The sequence below is a fragment of the Olea europaea genome, unplaced genomic scaffold, assembly GCF_002742605.1.
Source record: "Olea europaea var. sylvestris unplaced genomic scaffold, O_europaea_v1 scaffold996, whole genome shotgun sequence".
Taxonomy (NCBI): domain Eukaryota; kingdom Viridiplantae; phylum Streptophyta; class Magnoliopsida; order Lamiales; family Oleaceae; genus Olea; species Olea europaea.
The window spans coordinates 68,221-79,165 of record NW_019268474.1 but is presented as its reverse complement, the minus strand read 5'-3'; the positions used below and the strand labels follow the sequence as shown (position 1 = coordinate 79,165).

The 10,945-nt window shown below is 37.1% G+C and overlaps 1 long non-coding RNA gene across 1 annotated transcript; it reads right to left on the bottom strand.

Annotated features, from left to right (window-relative positions):
- Positions 1-8,384: 8,384 nt before the first annotated feature.
- Positions 8,385-10,305, bottom strand: LOC111392918. The gene is made up of 2 exons (XR_002702350.1): positions 10,170-10,305; positions 8,385-8,798 (listed from the first exon to the last, which is right to left on the bottom strand). It is a non-coding gene; the product is annotated as an uncharacterized LOC111392918 (long non-coding RNA).
- Positions 10,306-10,945: the final 640 nt, after the last annotated feature.

Genomic DNA, 10,945 nt, shown 5'->3' with positions numbered 1-10,945 from the left:
CATCCAATTCATTCAGTTGCAGTAGACGCTTTTCTCCGGCAGCATTCAAGTCCATATTTAACTGTTTCATAGCCCAATATGCCCGATGCTCCATTTCTAATGGCAGATGACATGCTTTCCCAAAGATTAGGCGGTATGGAGACATGCCGATCGGGGTCTTGAATGCTGTTCTGTAAGCCCATAATGCATCGTCCGACTTTTTAGACCAATCCTTTCTAGATGAATTCACAGTGACTTCTAGTATTCTCTTCAGCTGCCGATTAGATACCTCAACTTGCCCGCTGGTTTGTGGATGATATGGAGTAGCAACGCGATGTTTAACGTCATATTTATTCAGTAGTTGCTCAAACTGGCGATTACAGAAATGCTTGCCCTCATCGCTGATTATAGCCTGCGGTGTACCATATCGGGTGAAAATGTATTTCTTCAAGAAACCAATTACTGTCTTTGAGTCATTTGTTGGCAATACAACTGCTTCCACCCATTTTGAGACGTAATCGACTGCCACCAAGATATACCGGTTTGAGAACGAAGGGAAAAAAGGTCCCATGAAGTCAATTCCCCAAACATCAAATATCTCCACTTCCAAAATATTGTTCACTGGCATTTCATTTCTCCTCGAGATATTCCCAGTGCGTTGACATCTGTCACATCTCTTAACAAACTCAAATGTATCTTTAAACAATGTAGGCCAGTAGAAACCTGATTGTAGAATCTTTGCAGCTGTTTTTGAAGCTCCAAAGTGTCCTGCATATGCGGATGAGTGACAGCGCTCGAGAATCTCATGTACTTCTTCTTCAGGTACGCACCTCCTAACTATCTGATCAGCTCCTCGCCAATAGAGAATTGGATCCTCCCAGAAATAGTATTTTAACTCGGCAAAGAATTTTTTTCTTTGGTGACTGGAGCGGTCAGGTGGTGGAATGGAACTGGCCAAGTAATTGACAATATCTGCGTACCAAGGTGCTTCATCCACTCTCAACATCTGTTCATCCGGGAAGATCTCATTTATATCCACTAAATCTTTCGTCTCCCCAGATTCTAGTCTGGATAGGTGATCTGCTACTACGTTCTCGGTGCCCTTCTTGTCGCGTATCTCAATGTCAAATTCTTGCAATAACAGCACCCAACGAATTAATCTCGGCTTTGCATCCTTCTTTGTGAGCAAATACTTCAATGCAGCATGATCAGTATAGACGATGATTTTAGATCCGACGAGGTATGACCTGAATTTGTCAAATGCAAACACCACAGCCAACAGCTCCTTTTCAGTGGTTGCATAATTTAGTTGTGCATCATTTAGAGTTCTGCTTGCATAGTAGATCACATGAAAAATCTTGTTCCTCCGCTGTCCCAATACTGCACCTACAGCGTGATCACTTGCATCACACATCAATTCAAAAGGTAATTCCCAGTCTGGAGCTACAATCACTAGTGCTGTCGTAAGCTTTTCCTTTAAAGTGTTGAAAGCTGTGAGACAGTCCTCATTTGAACTCAAAAGTTGCATCTTTCATTAGTAAGTTGCATAAAGGTTTATTGATCTTCGAGAAATCTTTTATAAACCTCCGGTAGAACCCAGCGTGCCCCAAAAAATTGCGAACTCTTTTAACTGATGTAGGCGGTGGTAATTTCTCAATCACTTGAATTTTTGCCTTGTCTACCTCAATTCCTTTTGCTGATATCCTATGCCCAAGTACAATGCCTTCTTGCACCATAAAGTGGCATTTTTCCCAATTTAAAACTAAGTTAGTCTCCTTGCATCTCTGTAAGACCAAATTCAAGTGGTTTAGACATTCATCAAATGAAGATCCAAATACTGAGAAGTCGTCCATGAAACCTCGATAAACCTTTCAATCATGTCAGAGAATATTGCCATCATGCACCTCTGAAATGTGGCTGGAGTGTTGTAAAGACCAAAATGCATCCTACGATAAGCAAAAGTACCGTGGGGGCAAGTGAAAGTGGTCTTCTCCTGATCCTCTGGTGCGACAGGTATCTGATTATAGCCCGAGTATCCATCAAGAAAGCAGTAGTGTGAATGTCCAGCCAACCTCTCCAACATCTGATCAATGAATGGGAGTGGAAAGTGATCCTTTCGTGTAGCTGCATTGAGTTTGCGATAGTCAATGCAAACTCTCCAACCTGTAACTGTTCTGGTGGGAATTAGTTCATTCTTCTCATTTTTCACCACTATGATTCCCCCTTTTTTCGGTACCACTTGAACAGAGCTAATCCATGCACTATCTGAAATTGGGTAAATAATTCCTGCATCCAATAACTTCAGTATCTCTGCCCTGACTACTTCCTTCATGTTCAGGTTCAATCTTCTCTGACTTTCTATGCTAGGCTTGCAATTTTCCTCCATTAAAATTTTATGCATGCACATGGAAGGACTGATTCCTTTAATGTCAGCTATTGTCCAACCAATCGCCGTTTTGTTCTCTCTAAGTACCCTGAGCAGTTTTTCCTCCTCCATTTCACTGACTGTGTTCGAAATGATTACTGGAAGTGTATCTGATTCTCCTAAATAAGCATATCTGAGATGTGGCGGCAGTTGTTTGAGTTCTAAAACTGGCGACTGCTGAACTGAAGGTAGTGGCTTTGTGTTTCCCGTCTCCAGTTCCTTGAAGTGCCTCTTTCGTGTGTATGGCGGGTTGGTCTCCAAAAATCTTGCACATGTTTCAACTTCAACAGAATCTGACTGGATTGATTGGGATTGTGCAATACATGCCTCATAGGCGTCAGATGGACCGTGTAGTAAAAATGTTTCTTGTACTGCCCTGTCAATAATGTCAACCTGATAACGGCTATCAGATTCTGCTGGTAACTTCATTGCCTTGAATACATTGAATGATATCTGCTCCTTTCCCAATCTTAAAATCAACTGACCTCTTTGAACATCTATTAATGCTCTCCCTGTTGCCAGAAATGGTCTGCCAAGTATCAAGGGAACGTCCTTGTCCTCTTCCATGTCCAGGATAAGAAAGTCTGCTGGAAATATGAACTTTTCAAACTTGATAAGTACATCTTCAATTATGCCTCTGGGATGTGTCAGTGACCTGTCAGCCAGCTGAAGTGTCACAGTGGTTGCTTTAGCTTCTCCCAATCCTAGTTTCCTGAAAACAGACAAAGGCATTAAATTAATACTTGCACCGAGGTCACATAATGCTTTATCGAAATATACTTCACCGATTGTGCAAGGAACAGTAAAACTCCCTGGATCTTTTAGTTTTGGTGGAAGCTTATTATGAATTCTGGCACTACATTCCTCAGTAAGCATGACTGTCTCATGATCTTCCAGCTTGCGTTTATTTGATATGATATCCTTCAGAAACTTCGCGTAGCTAGACATTTGGAATAGTGCATTTGCTAGCGGGATGTTGATATGGAGCTTTTTGAAGATTTCTAGAAATTTTTTGTATTGTTGCTCCACTTTTTGCTTCTTCAAGCGCTGTGGAAAGGGAATCGGAGGTTCGTAGGGGTTGACTGTGACTTTGGCATTATCTTGTGATTCTTATGAATTTTCCTTTGAACTTGATTCCTTTACAACTGTCTCCTCTTCAGCGGAGGAAGATGTTTCTCCAATCACTCCCGGTCTCTTGACATGAATTTCAAGTAATTGAACTCCACTTCGAGTTGTAATGGCATTTGCTTGCTCTTTAGGATTGATTTCTGTATTACTTGGTAAGTTACCTGGTGTTCTGCAAGTCAATGCGATGGCTAGCTGCCCCATCTGAGTTTCCAAATTTTTGATGGCTGCATTTTGATTTTAAAGTGTAGCTTCGGCCTTCTCCATGAACTTTCCTATCATATCTTCCAATTGAGGCCTCTTCTCCTGTTGTTGAAACTACCCCTGTGGCTTATTCTGATTTTGGTTGCTCCACGAGAAGTTGGGATGTTTCTTCCAGCTGGGATTGAAAGTCTCACCATATTGATTATGCTGCTGGCGTTGTCCCCACTGTGTGTAGTCTGCTTGCTCAATTCCTTGCATGAGTATAGGACAATCTGATGTTTTGTATTCGGCTCCGCATTCCTCACAATTGCTCTTCTTAGCTTGTGATGCTTGTGATATGCTCTCCATCTTGTGATACAGAGAATCAATTTTTGCAGAGATTGCTGAATAAGCGTCCACCTCGTAGACACCTGGAGTTTTCTTTGGAGTTGCCCTCTCAGAAGACCACATGGCTGATGTGGTAGCCATTCGCTCGAATAATTCCAATGCCCCATCAACTGTTCTTGTGGATATTGAGCCATTTGATGCTAAATCTACCATGCTCTTGTGGTACGGAAGTAATCCTGTGTAGAAGAATCGGATCTGGGTCTTTTTATCGAACCCATGCTGAGGGCATTTTCGAAGCATGTTTTTAAATCTGTTCCAGGCTTCATCAAATGATTCAGTCTCTCCTTGATTGAATACTGATATATCATGTCTCAGCTTTGCTATCTTGGCTGGAGAGAACTTTGTGCAGAACTTGTGTGCCAGCTCATTCCATGTAGTGATACTTACAATCGGGAGTGAATCCAACCATTCAAGTGCTCGGTCTTGTAGCGTGTGAGGAAAAAGCCTCAACCTAATGGCGTCGTCCGAAATCCCTTGGTATCTGAAATGTTGACACATATCCAGAAATCGAGATACGTGTGTGTATGGGTTCTCCTCAGCCTTGCCATAGAATTGGTGTCCATTTTGAAACAGCTGTATCACATTGGTCTTCAACTGAAAATTAGGTTGCCCAAACGGTGGATACACTATGCTGGACTGGCTTTGAATCACTTGAGGAGTCAAGAAATCCCCCAGAATTTCATTCCCTTCATCCATTGCCTCTCCTTCGTTAGCATGAATCCTGGGATTGTTTAACTCGTTGGCCATTTGTACTTGTGCTTCGCGGTGATTTCTTTGTCGTCGGTGAAAGGTGCGCTCAATTTCAGGATCAGCTGGAATCAATTCTCCTCCAGGCAATCGTGATATGTAAATCTGAGAATTAAAACCAGTACGAGTACTTAGATTCAAACAATTTAATTAACTAAAATACAAATAGAGAATAATAAACTAAAATAAAAATAAAAATAACAATAAAATTATGCTAAATAAAAATTAAGTTCGAATTAATGCCTCAAGAAATAAAATTAAACTAAACTCAATCCCCGGTAACGGCGCCAAAAATTTGTTCGCGAAATATTTCTTTCGATTTAAATTACCGCAAATGTACGGGTCGTGACAAGTAATAAAATGGACTTTAGAAGTCCGAGTATCGTCCCACAGAGAAAGAGTAGTTCAATTTTACTTATTTTAGCCTTAACCGAAACTAATTGAGTTAAAATGAATTTTGGAATCAAAAACCCTAATTTTGGGAGAAATCCCCAAATTAAAAAAAAACTTAATTTCAAATCAAACCCTAAATTGGGGGAAATCCCCAAATTGAGAAACCCTAATTACTTAAATTCACTTAACTAATGACTAATTACGAAATGTTATGAAAAATAAATGAAATGTATTGTCAATTTATGAAAATCTATGTAAAACGAATGCACTAGGATCACGAATCCTCAAATAATTACCAATTAAACCCTAATTTCACAATTTTGATAATTCAATAAGAATTTGATAAATCAATGCTCCTAAATCTATTCAATACTCTCTCTCGAGATGTGTTGAACCTATTCTCATAAATCATCAGCCTATATCTCTATGACGGATGCAATTATACAAGAACACATATAATCTTTTTGTGAGCAATTAAAGATTTGCATAGGGGTATATTTCTATCCCTTATCGGACCCTATGATGAATTATATATGTCAAGTTTAATCTAATTTTCTCAAATTCAGAATTAAACCACCGAATTCACACAAATCAAGTGCACATTAATTGTGGAAATGAATAAACCAATATAATCCATTCAAATATCCCATCAAACTAATAATTCAAAATCATGAAATAGCAAGTTTAATAATAATTACATGGTTCATCGATCACCTAGTTGCAAAAATATAGCCTATCATGATAAAAATAACGAAATCTAACAAAATATGAATAAAATACATCACCGGGTTATCAAAGATTGAAGAAATCTCGTAAATCTTGCATCAATTCTTGTTCTTGCCTTCAATTCCACTCCAAGATGAATGTTTTGCCTCCCAAGTCGTTCGTGCGGCTTCTGGACGTCTTGTTGCTATTTAAACCCGTCCAAATTAGGTTACCAAAGGAGTTGCAATCATATAAGGAAACTGCAAAATTCGGGAAAAAATTATACCTATGCGACCGCATAGGTTTAAGAAAAATGTCATTTTTAATCCCTGGAGGTTCACTCGCGGTCGCATAGGTTTTATACTATGCAACCGCATAGTAGAGCTACTTTCTTGTTTGAGTCATTTTGGTCCTCAAGTTTCATTCCTTCACTCCTTGACCTCCTCTCTTGTTCCTAGTTGCTCCAATGTTCCCTTATAACTTCCAATTGGTGATTGGCTTGACCAATTGCTTGATGTGTTTATCGGGTCAACTTTCAGACAATTGCAATTTGGTCCCTGAATTTTCATTTTGCTCCAATTTGGTCCTTTTTCGGTTCTTTTCTCCTGAATTCCACTATTTCAATAGAATTTCCTACATTGCATGAATTTGACAAAGTTAAATAACAATTCAATCATTTTACTTGTATTTAAGTCATGTTTGTGATGTAAATAAGTGTGCAAAAACACACTTATCACATTGCTACAGCACGCGAGTACAACTTTTTTTACTATTTGTAATTTAATACAAACTCTCTAATTATTTTTGAAGTAACTCATTTCGTTATCAACAAATCATGCATTAGTGCTACAGGTATATAAGAATACACATAAGGGTGTCCATAATGCCACATGATACTATATCATTTACATGTTTAAAGCACAATCAACTTTTTCAATCAATATTTTCCCTCCACATCACATTATACCATCCTTTATGTATATTTATTATGTACCTTAGCAAAATCATTTTTGTTTTCTATATCTAATGTCCTTAAAACTTGCCTGTGCAATAAATACTATTTCTCAATTTGATGCTTTGAATTTTAAATTTTTTCAATATCCATGTATTTTTTAGGTATGAACCATGAGATTTTTATTTTATTTTGTTTTTAATTGGAGTTCTTTGTGTTACTCTATATTGAAACTTACAAAGATACAAATATGACCTGTGGGCATTATTTATTTAACTTCAGTAGGAAAAGATGAAATAATATCATTTTCACCATTGACATGTATAACCAATTAATATCCGTCACATTAACCAAATAATAATAAGCAGGTCACATTTGGAGTATACTTTTTATAGGGATAGTTACATAAATACCCATAAAATTAGGGACATTTAGAAAAATCATGCTAATGATTATGTGAAGTAAAAAATGTTGTCTATGTTATTTCCCCAACAAACGCCAGATTTCATTTTCCTAACCAATTATCCCACCCTTTATCCTACCATCTGACACACCATCGGACCCTTTCCCGCCCTAAGCCACGTAATTCTATTGACTGACTTTTTATATTGCATACTTGTTTGAATTGATAATAATTCATATTTCATTCTACTAATTTTTTTTAGCTATTATATATTGTAATTCAGATGGTCAAAAAAATAAATTCTACAAATTCGAAAAAGTGATGCACTAAAAAAATGTGATAGCAATTCAAAAAAAGCAACATGCAAAAAATTCTACAAATTCAAAATGGTGGCAAAACTCAAAAAGTGACAGAAATTAAAAAGAAAAAGAAAAAAAAAGGTGATAAATGTCACTTTTAAAAAAGTGACATTGTGTCACTCTTTTAATAAAAGTGACATTTTTTAATATGATATATAATGTCACTTTTATTTTTATTTTTTTAAAAAAAGTGATATTTGTCACTAAAAATGTGACTACAAAAAGTGACAAATACTAAAAAAGTGTTAAAAATTAAAAAAGTGACAAAAATTAAAAAAAGTGACGAAAGTTTAAAAAAGTGACGAATTCAACAAAAAAAAAAAAAAAGTGACAAAAAAGTTACACTAATTAAAAAAAGAGAGCACTTTTTTGACAACATTAAAAAAGTGACAATACCTTCCACCCCCTCCTCCTCCAACACATACACAATGGTTGTAAACTGTGTGTATGGAGTGATAATCCTAGGATTAGACAAAATCTATCCCCCTCTGGATATCAACCTTTTGAGTGCCTCTCAAGTATCAACAACCCCACATTGTCCCCGGCCATCGTCTTGTCCAAAGTCTTTTGAAACATCTCAACACCAGTCATAGACTTGCATTAGTATTCCTAATCTCTGTTAATCTAACAATATCCTTCTCTTTTATATTAAAAAGACTTGCATTCGATTTGCATCTATTAAAATCTCTCAAATGTTGGCAGGACTTAACAGGAAAGCAACAATTTTCTTCAGAAGATATTGAAACTCAAAATCCTAATTGTTTACAAGCTGGTACACAGCCACAAAAGGAGCAATAATTATTTATTACATGCCATATTAAACTAACATATCGCAAGGAAATACAAAGATGCATGTTTAAACAGCTAAGAGCCATTGAATCTAATGGGAAGAAGAACTGGGGGTTTAGAATCAGATGGTTTTTTTGCGTAAAGCGTAATCGGGAGGTGAGTAGAGGACGGCAATCCTGGCTCCAGGAAAAATGCTGTATTGCGCCACCTTTGCCAGCTTCATAACTAGCGGCTCTCCCTTCAATGCGCCCATCTTCAAATTCTTTCCTTTTGCTCTCAGAATCTGACTATATCTACAATCTCCCAAATTCTAATCGTCCAACTCTAGGGCTGAAATGAAAAGAAGATAATGAAGTTGAACGCATACGAAGGGAAGAAGAAGAAGAAGAAATTAATGGAAAGTAGATCATAAACGAAAATTAAAAGTCGAAATCTGTGACCTTGCTGGAGGAGGACATCAACAATTTTTACGGAATGAGGAGTCTAAATATGGCGGTTAGGTTTGGGCTTGTTAACTGGGTTGTAGTTTTTGGACGTAATTTTTACTACCTTTCATGATGTTTAGTTAATTAAAGAGTATTAATCAAAACAATTAAAAAAAGGAAGGTACAGGCCTAATTTCCTCCTTTTTATATGGGAGGATTTTTGGAATTTTCTTTATCATTTCTTTTGCTTAAAGTCGAAAACATTTGTTAGGAGACTGCAACTCATGAAGCCAAATTGCTCAAATTCTAAGAAATTTGCACTATTTGGTTTAGCTAAAAAATGGGTAAAAATCCAAATCAATTTCAACAATTAATTTTAACCACACATTTCATGAGACCCACAACTTTTATTAACTTTTCAACTACACATTTCATCAAATTTTAACCACAACTAAAAAATATAAAAATACATACAAAACAAGAACTGTAGAAACATTTGAATGGTGCAAGGCTATTTCTACCTCCCACCCTTCACATATGACGACATTAATGCTCACGTGACTCCCAACCGTCGACTTCAACACACCAAGCAGTAATATTATTCAGCGAGGGATCAAAGCCAAGGCTCAAAAAATGTCACACAAGCCTAACTCACCGAAGATGTTATAACTTATAACATTGCATAACCACAGTTTGCACTTGCAGAAGGCAACCAATGTTTTAGCTCTATTTTGAAATGAGTGGTACAAAGATTTTAAAAATAATTACACTCTAGGCAAACTTTATCAGAGGGTTTTACTTCAATTTCATATCGCTGGCAAATTGTAAATTCTAGGAAGGGGTAAGCATTAGAACGATCGAGACAAGGGGACTTCTGGAAGGAACGGAAGCTAGAGAAAAAAATAAAAATAAAAAACAATAAAATACAAATACGCCATCTAGCATGCAATGCAGGTTTGACATGCTGTACTCGGAGGGACAGTACTGCATCATATATACAAATAAACTTCTTTATTCTCATTAATTATATCGTGTTGTCCAGTCTATTTTACAAAAAAAAATTCCAGTTGTGTATTAGTGTATTCCCAGAATAACAAATATTGTCTGAAGAGAACTACAGAAGACTCCAAAAAGGATAAAAAATAAATTGACTCTTACGGTTTAGCACCAGCATATTACCGGCAATAATGTACGATATATAAATCTAAACAGAGGGAATGGTAAATCTGTACTGTGGTAAATGCTCAAGCAGACACAAATATAGGTGTGGGCTTACAAATTTGTTGAGCGACAAATTCACTCCTTCGGTCTTTTGCTCATTGTTTTACGCTTACCAACATCCAGATATCTCTTTCTCAACCGGATAGCTTTTGGCGTCACCTGCATAGCCAAGAAAGACCAATACTGAATATTCCCTACTGAAAAGACCAGTGAAATTGCAGTTGCAAAAACTACAATTATTGTTAATCAATAAATATGAGTTTGAGGTAAAGATACACTAGGACCCAAAAAACTCGTGCCAAAGTGATGTAGGATGAATAAAATAGAAGGAAGAAGGAACGGGGAGGAGAAACAGAGAGAAGGGAGAAGAGGAGAAGAAACCAGAGGAAGAGAGGGAAGGGAGAAAACGGCTGCAAGCCACCAAAAAATATTTCAATTCTAATTCATCATCAACTGTCTCAAATGAGAAATAAAACAAAAATAAATAGCAGAACACAAACCCTAAAGAGAAGGGCTTGGGCCAAACCCACTAAATAAGCCCAATAACGAAAACATAAACAATAGTCCAAATAAAATATAACTAATAGTCCAAATAGAAAATAAATAATAAATGGATGTCCGCATCAATTCTCCCGGGGTGGGAGAAAAACTCGACCCCGTCGAGTAGATAAAGCAGAATGTTGCACTGAATTTGATGCGAAAGGCTCCAAGTCATGCCATGGGGGACGATCTTTCTCGATGACCAAATACCGAAACTCCACAAATGATAACAAGGATAGTTGCAGCTTATCCTCAAGGATATGATCCAACCAAGGAGGACGATCTTTCTTT